Source organism: Pangasianodon hypophthalmus, chromosome 20 (genome assembly GCF_027358585.1).
Source record: "Pangasianodon hypophthalmus isolate fPanHyp1 chromosome 20, fPanHyp1.pri, whole genome shotgun sequence".
NCBI lineage: Eukaryota > Metazoa > Chordata > Actinopteri > Siluriformes > Pangasiidae > Pangasianodon > Pangasianodon hypophthalmus.
In genome coordinates this window covers 10,904,906-10,916,299 of record NC_069729.1, presented here as the reverse complement: position 1 = coordinate 10,916,299, position 11,394 = coordinate 10,904,906, and positions in this window count along the sequence as shown.

The window sequence follows — 11,394 nt, the reverse complement described above, 5'->3', positions numbered from 1 at the left end:
TTCTACTGTTGTAGCCAGTCGGCCGCAAGGTTTGACTTCTTGTACATTCTGAGATGCTTTTCTGCTCCCCACAATTGTACAGAGCTGTTATTTGAGTTACTGAAGCCTTTCTGACAGCTTGAACCAGACTGGCCGTTCTCCGTTGACCTCCCTCATCAACAAAGCATTTCCATCCGCAGAACTGCTGCTCTGTTTTTTCCTTATTGCACCATTCTGAGAAAACTCTAGAGACTGTTTTCCATGAAAATCTCAGGAGATCAGCAGTTATAGAAATATTCAAACCAGCCCATCTGGCACCAACAATCATGCCACAGTCAAAATCAATGAGATCACATTTTTTCTCCCATTTTGATGGTTGATGTGAACAGTACCTGAAGCTGCTGGCCCATATCAGTATTATTTTAGGCATTGCACTGCTGCCACATGATTGGCTGATAGGTATATACAGTAGGTATACAGGTATAGGTATACATCATATATATATATATATATATATATATATATATATATATACAGTTGTGGCCAAAAGTTTTGAGAATGACACAAATATTAATTTTGTCTGCTGCTTAATAAAGTCTGCTGCTTCAGTGTTTTTAGATCTTTTTGTCAGATGTTACTATGGTATACTGAAGTATAATTACAAGCATTTCATAAGTGTCAAAGGCTTTTATTGACAATTACATTAAGTTTATGCAAAGACTCAATATTTGCAGTGTTTTTCAAGACCTCTGCAATTCGCCATGGTGTCAGTCAACTTCTGGGCCACATCCTGACTGATGGCAGCCCATTCTTGCATAGTCAATGCTTGGAGTTTGTCAGAATTTGTTGGTTTTTGTTTGTCCACCTGCCTCTTGAGGATTGACCACAAGTTCTCAATGGGATTAAGGTCTTGGGAGTTTCCTGGCCATGGACCCAAAATTTTGATGCTTTGTTCCCTGAGCTACTTAGTTATCAACATTTGCCTTATGGCAAGGTGCTGGAAAACACATTGTTCGTCACCAAACTATTCTTGGATGGTTGGGAGAAGTTGCTCTCTGGGGATGTTTTTGTACGATTCTTTATTCATGGCTGTGTTCTTAGGCAAAATTGTGAGTGAGCCCACTCCTTGGCTGAGAAGCAACCCCACACATGAGTGGTCTGAGGATGCTTTACTGTTGGCATGACACAGGAATGATGGTAGCGATCACCTTTTCTTCTCCGGACAAGCTTTTTTACGGATGCCCCGAACAATCGGAAAGGGGATTCATCAGAGAAAATGACTTTACCCCAGTCCTCAGCAGTCCAATCCCTGTACCTTTTGCAGAATATCAGTCTGTCCCTGATGTTTTTCCTGGAGAGAAGTGGCTTCTTGCTGACACCAGGCCATCCTCCAAAAGTCTTCGCCTCACTGTGCATGCAGATGAACTCACACCTGCCTGCTGCCATTCCTGAGCAAGCTCTGCACTGGTGGTGCCTTGATCCCGCAGCTGAATCAATTTTAGGAGACGGTTCTGGCGCTTGCTGGACTTTCTTGGGCGTTCTTCACAACAACTGAACCTCTCTCCTTGAAGTTCTTGATGATCCGATAAATGGTTGATTTAGGTGCAATCTTACTAGCAGCAATATCCTTGCCTGTGAATCCCTTTTTGTGCAAAGCAATGATGACTGCACATGTTTCCTTGCAGGTAACCATGGTTAACAGAGGAAGAACAATGATTTCAAGCACCACCCTACTTTTAAAGCTTCCAGTCTGTTATTCTAACTCAATCAGCATGACAGAGTGATCTCCTGCCTTGTCCTCGTCAACACTGTCACCTGTATTAACGAGAGAATCACTGACACAGTGTCAGCTGGTCCTTTTGTGGCAGTGGAAATGTTTTTTTTTTTTTTTTGATTAAGTTCATTTTCATGGCAAAGAGGGACTTTATTTGTATTTATTGTTCAACCTTTTGATCTTTTGTTCAAAAAATTCACAAAAATACTTTGCTCTCATGGATGTCAAACAATTGCAAACACAAAATGGGTTTATCCAACAATTTAAAAAAATATATTTTTTAAATATATGTGTGGCACAATTATTCGCAACCCTATGAATTCATATGAGAAAAATATATTTGAAGTATATTCCTATTGATATTTAACATTTTTTTTAGTACACCTGGGTGACTAGAAACAGAAAATTGTTCAACCATGACTTCCTGACACAAGTTCCCTTAGACATTCGTCACAATGGGTAAGACCAAGGAATGTAGGTGTGATGTGCGGCAAAAGGTTGTTGAGCTTCACAAAATGGGAAGTGACTATAACAACATAACAAAAGCATTGAAAATACCCATTTCCACCATCAGGGCTATAATTAAGAAGTTCTAGTCGACTGGAAATGTTATGAATCAACCTGGAAGAGGACATGTGTCTATGTTGCCTTAATGCACTGTGAAGAGGATGGTTCAAGTGGCCAAAAAAAAAATCTACAAGGATCACAGCTGGAGAATTGCAGAAGTTAGTTGTGTCTTGGGGTAAGAAAGTCTCCAAAACTACAATCCGACATCACCACAAGTTGTTTGGAAGGGTTTCAAGAAAAAAGCCTCTATTCTCATCCAAAAACAAACTCAAGCATCTTCAGTTTCCCAGACACTGGAACTTCAAATGGGATCGGGTTCTACGGTCAGATGAAACCAAAACAGAGCTTTTTGGCAATAAACAACAGAGGTGGGTTTGGTGCACACAGAGATGTAGCCATGGAAAAGTACATCATGCCCACGGTAAAATATGGTGGTGGCTTTTTAATGTTTTGGAGCTGTTTTTCTGCCAGAGGACCTGGACATTTTGTTAAGATACATCACATCATGGACTCAAATATCAACATCAAATATGGCATATGGCATCAAATATCAACAGATATTAAATGAACACCTGACTGCCTCTGCCAGAAAGCTTAAAATGGGCTGTGTTTGGATCTTCCAGCAGGACAATGATCCAAAACATACATCAAAATCAACACAAAAATGGTTTACTGACCACAAAATCAGGGTCCTGCCATGGTCATCCCAGTTCCCTGTGGGGTGAACTGAAGAGGAGAGTCACCAGCATCGACCTCGAAATTTGAAGGATCTGGAGAGATTCTGTATGGAGGAATGGTCTCAGATCCCTTGCCATGTATTCTCCAACCTCATCAGGCATTATAGGAGGACACAGAGCTGTTACCCAGACAAAGGGAGGTAGCATAAAGTATTAACTAAAAGGGTGCCAATAATTGTGCCACACATATATTTTAGAAAGATTTTTTTGTGTGTATATAAATATATGAGTCTGATATAGTTGTACTGTTACGTACAGGGTTAATTATCAAATTGTCTGGCTTTAAATTTATAGTCTGAATTTTTTGCCTGATATTTTAAATTTTGTCACTGAAAAAATTCATGAAGTCATCACTACTACATACCGATGGTGTGCATGTTTCTGTTGTGGTCTTATTCCTAGTTAATTTTGCTACAGTATTAAATAAGAATCTAGGCTTATTTTTGTTATCTTCAGTTAGGGTGGAGAGATACGTTGATCTAACAGCACTATGAGATTTTATGTAGCTCAGAAGGCTCTCCTTTCATGCTTTTTGGAATAGTACCAATTTAGTTTTTGAGTGGTCTGTTTTAAGGTGCGTGTGATTATTATACCAGGGTGCTAGTTTTTTCTCTCTGATTATTTTTTAAGAGCTTTTCTATAGCTCAGAAGGCTCTTCTTCCATGCTGTTTGAAATACTACCAATTTAGTTTGACGCCATTTATGTTCTAATTTACGAGTGGTTTTAAGATGCATATGATATCATTATACCAGGGTGATAGCTTTTTCTCTCTAATTATTTTTCTTTTAAGTGGAGCTATGTCTAGAGTGTAGCTGACATGAATGTACATTTGTACATGAATGTACAAAAAATGTGACTTAGTCATAATATATGCACCTTGCCATGGTAGCATGGCAAGGTGCATATATTATGACTAAGTCACATTTTAAATGAGATAAGATAATGATCTGAGATAGCATCAGACTGTGCAATGAAATGTGACTAAATTTTCTATATTTAATCTGAGTGTTAATAGTCAGGTCCTAGTACATTCTGATTAACCCCTACTAAATCTAGAATGGACACAACCGCTGTTCAGAGGGTCTTCTGGGTTATCAAAATGAACATTACAGTCTCCAACAATTAATGCTTTGTCTAAAGAAACAACCAGGTATGACCCAATATGACCCTGGGGGTCTGTAAATAATAATTAGCAGAATAGACTGGGTAGTCTTATTTTTTGTGGCTACATATGTCGGTATAAAGAACTTCAAACACACTGAGTTTAAGTCTAGGTTTTTGTGTGGCACCTAGATCTCTGCCATTTAGACAAGGCTCATGTATATAACTGTATCTGGGGGGACTAGCTTCATTTAATGCTACATACTCATTTGGTTTAATCCACATTTCTGTTAAACACAGTACATTAAATCCTGATCAGTAATAGTTTCATTATTAATCAGCTTTTTAGATGTAAGAGATCTGATATTTTACAGTCTTAGCTTCAGATCAAAGGTGATGGCTGTGTAATTAGTATGATCTAATTTTATTTTTTTAATTAGATTACTAAAACAAACTTTCTGAATATTTCGTTTAGCTCACGGAACAGACACTGTCTCAATATGGTGGAACCTGAGTGACAACTCAGTGCAGCTAGCAGAGAGTCAGTTTAGCCTGCTTGTCTGCTCCTTGGCCTTGGCTCTGGATTGGCACTGATTAACTAGTCCTGTTCTGAGACTATGAGCTATGCTGCAAGAAATGAGAGCAGCACCTTCCCAACTGATATGGATGCCATCCTGTCTTGCCCTCAAAACAACTCCAGTTATCTATAAAGCCCACATTGTTTTCGAAGCACCACCTGGACATCCACCAGTTCAGCGTCCATAACCTGCTGTAAGCTACATTGCCACACTGCATTGGGATGGGTCCAGAGCATATTACTGCATCGGACAATGCAGTATCATTATCCATTCGTTCTGCAGTGAGGGCTGTAATGCCAGAGTTGGGTGATTGCTAACTCTGCCTAAGGCATCCAGACTTTCCCCTACAGAGACTATGCTGCTTTCACTCTCACTAACCCCTTGTAATGGACATCAAAAAAGACTCAGAAACACAGGTTTGTCTTTATTATCTAAGAATGAACAAGAAAAGGACAAAACACCACCGTGAAAGCGATAGACAGTAAGCACTTAATGTACAGGTAATGATAATATTAACCTCCAAGTAAAATGATCATCTAATGATGTACTTCAACTCACTGTTCTTCACCACTTCCCCTGAGTTGGATGGGGAATGAGAAGGTGGGAGGCAGGCTTGGAACAACTCAAAGGGCTCTTTATTATCAACCTTGCTTTTCAGCGCTTTTATCATACTGTACATGTGGATGCCCATATGGGCTAATGAATGGGTATAGATGGGCTATATGTAGGGCCTTTGTAGTTGGCCCCCACATGGGCTTAATGGAACACGTGGGTTATTATAGAACAGCAGCATGGGTACATAGAGGGCCCTGTATGGGCTGTATGTGGGCACCATTGGTGTGTTGTATGGGCTGCAGAGCTACTTTATTTTACAGTAGCTGCTTTTAACTAGGAAAACATTACACAAAATAAAGGATCCATAATACAGTTAACTTTTATTTGTAAATTAACAACAAAGAACAACAATGATAAAATTATCAATAATACACACACATACATACCTACATACATACATACATACATACACGTATTAAAAGATTTTAATCTTAGAATTAAAATCTTAAAATTAAAATAACAATGTACTTAAATTTTACACTTATATCTTAAAAATATTAAAAGTTAAAATTTTTTAAAGTTTCTATTTTTACACAAACTCCTCAAAATTTCATAAATCTAAATATAATAAAGGTGGTATTTTAAATTAATTAACATCAATATTAATAATAAGAATAATGTAATTAGCAAAAATGTAATTCAATGTAAAATCAATACAAACAGTCATAGTTTAATAACACTCAAATTTCTTAACTTGGTTCCGAAAGCCCATCAGCACATGTGAAAAAATTCAGCCATCCCATCAGGTTTCCTGAAAAAAGGGGAAAATATTCAGATATTATTTACATGGTTATCCAATGTTTAGATAACAGGGAAACAGTTCAGTGTCAAAATCCAAAACTAATTCTTTAACTCTGAAAGTTACCTGATAAATTTAGCTGCTGGTAGATGCTGTGTGCATGGTTCCTCATCCATCAATCCATCACGGGCTGTGTAAATCAGTTGGACATGGCTTTTTCTCTAACGTACAGTCTCGTTACAAGAAAACTGGAAAACATCCAATACATCCAAACAAGTAATGTCTATGTAAATAGAAGCAAATGGATGCACAATATGCTTTATTCTCTTTGATAGTGTTGAAAAACAAATATAAGTATATATATATATATATATATATATATATATATATATATATATATATATATATATACACAGTCAGGTCCATAAATATTGGGACAGTGACACAGTTTTGGTAATTTTGCCTCTGTACACCACCACAGTGGATTTGAAATGAAGCAGTCAAGATGTGACTGAAGCGTAGACTTTCAGCTTTAATTCAAGGGGTTTAACAAAAATATTGCATTAACCGTTAAGGAATTACAGCCATTTTTTACAGAGTTCCTCCATTTTCACAGGCTCAAAAGTAATGGGACAAACTAATATAATCATAAATATTAGGATTATTTTTATTACTTGGAGGTAAATCCTTTGCAGTCAATGACTTGAAGTCTGGACCCCATGGACATCACCAAATGCTGAGTTTCCTCCCTTGAGATGATTTGCCAGGTCTTTACTGTAGCCATCTTCAGTTGCTGCTTGTTTGTGGGCCATTGTGCCTTCAGATTTGTCTTCAGTAAGTGAAAAGCAGCTCAGTTGGGTTGAGGTCAGGTGACTGACTCGGTCATTTAAGAACATTTAATTTCCAAGCTCTTGGGCTGCTTTCACAGTATGTTTTGGGTTGTTATCCATCTGTACTGTGAAGCGCTGTCCTATCAGTTTTGCAGCATTTGACTGAATCTGAGCAGAAAGTATAGCTCTGTACACTTCAGAATTCATCTTGCTACTTCTATCAACAGTCACATTATCAATAAACCCCAGTGACCCAGTTCCATTGGCAGCCAAACATGCCCATGCCATAACACTGCCTCCACATGTTTGACGGATGATGTGGTATGCTTTGGATCATGAGCCCTTCCTTTCCTTCTCCATACTTTTCTCTTCCCATCATTCTGGTACAAGTTAATCTTGCATCAGAACTGGTCAGGCTTTTTTTAGAGGTTTTTTAGCAAAGTCTAATCTGGCCTTTGTGTTCTTGAGTGTTACCAGCGGTTTGCATCTTGAGGTAAACCGTCTGTATTTACATTCATGAAGGTGGCTCTTGATTGTAGACTTTGTAACTATCTCTTTACACATTTATCTTATTCTGTTCTTAAAGCGTAAATCTGGCATTAGTTTTAACATTTAAAAAAAGGTATTATTATTTCCTGAGGTATTAATTTTAAATCTATATGAATATAAACATATGCAAGTATGCATATGTGCAGTATTTGTGGATTAGATATCATAAATGAATTTTTTATGTCACTGAATTATTCTGATTTGAGGAAGTTAAAAAAAAAATCAAAAAATAATAATATAGAAAAAAATTTACTCACTGTAATTTATGGAGATAAATGTAAGAAGAGCTTCAGTTAATGTTCACATCACACATCAGAATGGGGGAAAAAAATATGATCTCCGTGACTTTAACTGTGCCATGGTTGTTGGTGCCAGAAGGGCTGGTTTGAGTATTTCACATATACTGATCTTCTGGGAATTTCACACACAACAGTCTCTAGAGTTTGCACAGAGTGGTGCAAAAAAAAAAAAAAAAAAAAAAAACATCCTGTGTGTAGAGGGTCTGCAGGCTGAAGCACCTTGTCGATGAGAGAGATCAGAGGAGAATGATCAGGCTGGTCTGAGCTGACAGGAAGTCTATAGTTAAATAAGCACTCTTTACAAACATGGTGAGCAGAAAAGCATATTAGAATGTACAACACATCAAACCTTGAGGTGACTGGGCTACAATACAATACAGAAGACCACATTGGGTTCCACTCCTCTCAACCAAAAACAAGAATCTGAGGCAATCGTGGCTACAGGCTCACCCAAACTGGACAGAAGATTAAAAGAAAAATCACCTGGTCTTTTTCCAGTCTTCAACTGTCCAGTTTCAGTGAGTCTGTGCCCATGATAGCCTCAGATTCTGCTGTTGTAGCCCATCTGCGTCAAGGTTTGATGTGATGTGCCTTCAAAGATCTGCATGATTTTTTGCATTGCGCTGCTGCCACATGATTGGCTGATGAATGTGCAGGTGTACGGGTGTTCCTTATAAAGTCAACAGTGAGTGCATGTTTTCTGGGCAACCCAACTGGGCCTCAGTAACAGCTCATGCATCACAGCCCATGCCCAGGTGGAACCCAGCTAGCCCATGTTCCATGTGGCCCATGTGGGCCCCACCAAGCCATGCTGGCTGGGATGGCCTTAAAGTAACTATCAATATGTCCTTACTGTTCCAAGCTGAGCTTTGAAGTTGGATGCACTCCCTCTCCTTAGGAATGGCCAGTCATGTTCTGTTAGACAGTCACAAGCACTATAGGAGATCAAATAAAATGCCATTTTTTATATTCAAGATAGAGCTCTGTAGGCAACCCAGCATCATCCCTCACTGAGGTGGTTGAGATGGTTTACTCATCTTTATCCTGTAATAATGATGATTATTTACTTTATTGAAAGCTATTCAAAACCATCCGGCAAGATCTGTGGACAGTTAGATCACTTACAACTGCAGGAGACTTAATTACTGCAACACCATCAATCACTGTGGGAAGATGGTCTTTAAATACAAAAGTCAGTGTTCCAACTGCATTAATGGGGGACCATCCCACAGTGTATAAACTAGAAAGTAGTGATGTACTATAAAATAAATGTAATAAACCCGCCCTTAACATAGGCGTTTGTGTCCTGAAAGGTGGCTGGCTCTGATAAGCTTCCTCTAGGGATGCCATTGGTTAGGCCACTGTTCTGTGATAGTGCCGGGGCATTTCTAGAACTCTGTCAGCCCAGAGGCCTCACTCAATTTTTTTCAAGCTGTCTAAAAAGCCCTAAACTATTTTCACGTTGGTGGATTCATGGTTTATTCAAACACTTATGAGTAAATATTAGGATTAATTGATGTCTAAGAACAACAGTGTGAATTCATCAAGTGAATTCAATGGGCTTCTCCCCTCCCCATGCTGGTGTCAATAACTTAAACGTTGCATTTTTTTATACATGAGGTAACGTTCTTGAACTGCTTATCTTCTATCCCTAGCTTCCATATAAAATATAAAATGCTGTATTAGCCAGTATAATAGGGGCAGTGATCTATATATATATATATATATATATATATATATATATATATATATATATATATATATATATATATATATATATATATATGATGGCTAATCATGGCTACTTACAATAAATGTAAGCTGTTCAATTATATGCTTTTGAATTTTACAAATGCTAGCTAACACTATTTATGTTACAGCCACCTACGATACTAGCTAGAAAGGCAATGCCATCAGTCTAAAATAGGTGTATTTAGCGGATATTTAATCTTACAGCAACAGTAGTGAGGAAAGAGTTTTAACAATTAGGACAAAACCAGAGATAAACAACATTGCACATCATTCCCATAAAATGGTAGGAGAGCACCTTACCATCATCTTACCACCTCAAATGCACAATGAATGTGCTCTGTTGTACATGGTCTTATCTGAAGCCTTAGAGTTAAAAAAATTTGATTAAAATTATCGATAATGAACAAACATCTCTGAAAGGGTGACTCTGAGAATGACAAGTCATGAGATCTGGAGCTATGATTTTAAACCAGAAATAGATCTCCAAAATCTGCTAAAATGTCCAATTTCCATGGCAAGTAGCTCACAAAGGCACAGGGCTGGTGTTGTTTGAAACCTACTAAAAGGCTCTTTTTAACAGTTACAAAATAGGTGTATTTAGCGGGTGTGTAATCTTGGCGCATGTCGGTCATTGTGATCCAGAGCTATTGGTCACTTCACAAGTGCAGATGATTTCTGTTTTGATAATGGTTCAGGTTCTTCACGAAAGAATCTGCCTTGACAAGGAAGGCATTTTAAATAACAGATGCAGTAAATATTAACACAAATAACATTCGCAAAAGATCAGGGACTTGCAGCAAGTATTAGAGGCTCAAGCCCCCCACGCCCTCCTCTAGAGATGACCCTGGTGCCAATTCTTCCAACTGCATGTGAGAGGTGGTGGTGTGGGTCGCTCCCCTCCTGTTTTACAGGCCTTAGCCATCTTCCTATTGGCTACAAAGTCAGAAGCAACTATAATCCAGGCATAGTTAGGCTACAATTATGGACATTAAGTAGTTCTACGCAAATAAAATCTTACCACTTTGTAATATGTTCTTATATTTAATTTTTTTTGCTGCCACGTGTGTGTGATCCCACTTGGATTACACCTAGATTAAGTAGGATATATAAAGAAAATAAGGCACAAGTGTAAAATTGAGACAAATGTTATAGTTAACATATTAAACATTGTTTTGGCCTTCTGTTAAACATTGAATGAGTAGACTATGGATCCGAAAAACATTTTAAAATAGTCTATATGTTTTAGTCAGGCAATTACTCGGTCAGTAATTTTTACAATTTTTACTTTTTAATGGTAACCGTGAACGTGCTTCTGTTAGGATCACCCTATTCAGAATTGACTGACCTTGATTACCAAAATACTAATAAGCTGTTCTGGAACCGATAACTCTGGATATGACATGCTGAGATAAATCAACTCAGAGTCATAGGAAAATAAACATAGCAAACAAGAAAAAGGCTTAGAAATATAGGCAGTAGTGCAAACAAGCCTTAGCAATGAATGATACAAACAAGAGGTATACAGTACAGTAAATAGGGACCCTGATTAAACAGATGATTTCCAAGTGTAAACAAGCGATAGGCTGGCGAGCAAGAGCGGAGAGTAGGATTGGCTAAGGGTTTGGAGCTCTGGGAGTTGGAGTTCCTGGAGAGAGCAGAGGTTATGACAGAAATAAGATATTGCTGGGGGAAATTAGAGCAAATAGTCTGTGAATACATTAGGCATTTTTCACTTGGAAAAAAAAAAAATTAAGTCAAGGATAATTACAAATAACTTACTTGTCCACAAACTGTGCTGTTTCTCCAAGGTGATTTCCACCATCATTTTTACGGGCTGGCAGATGACCGTGAACATAAATTTAGCAAGAAAATT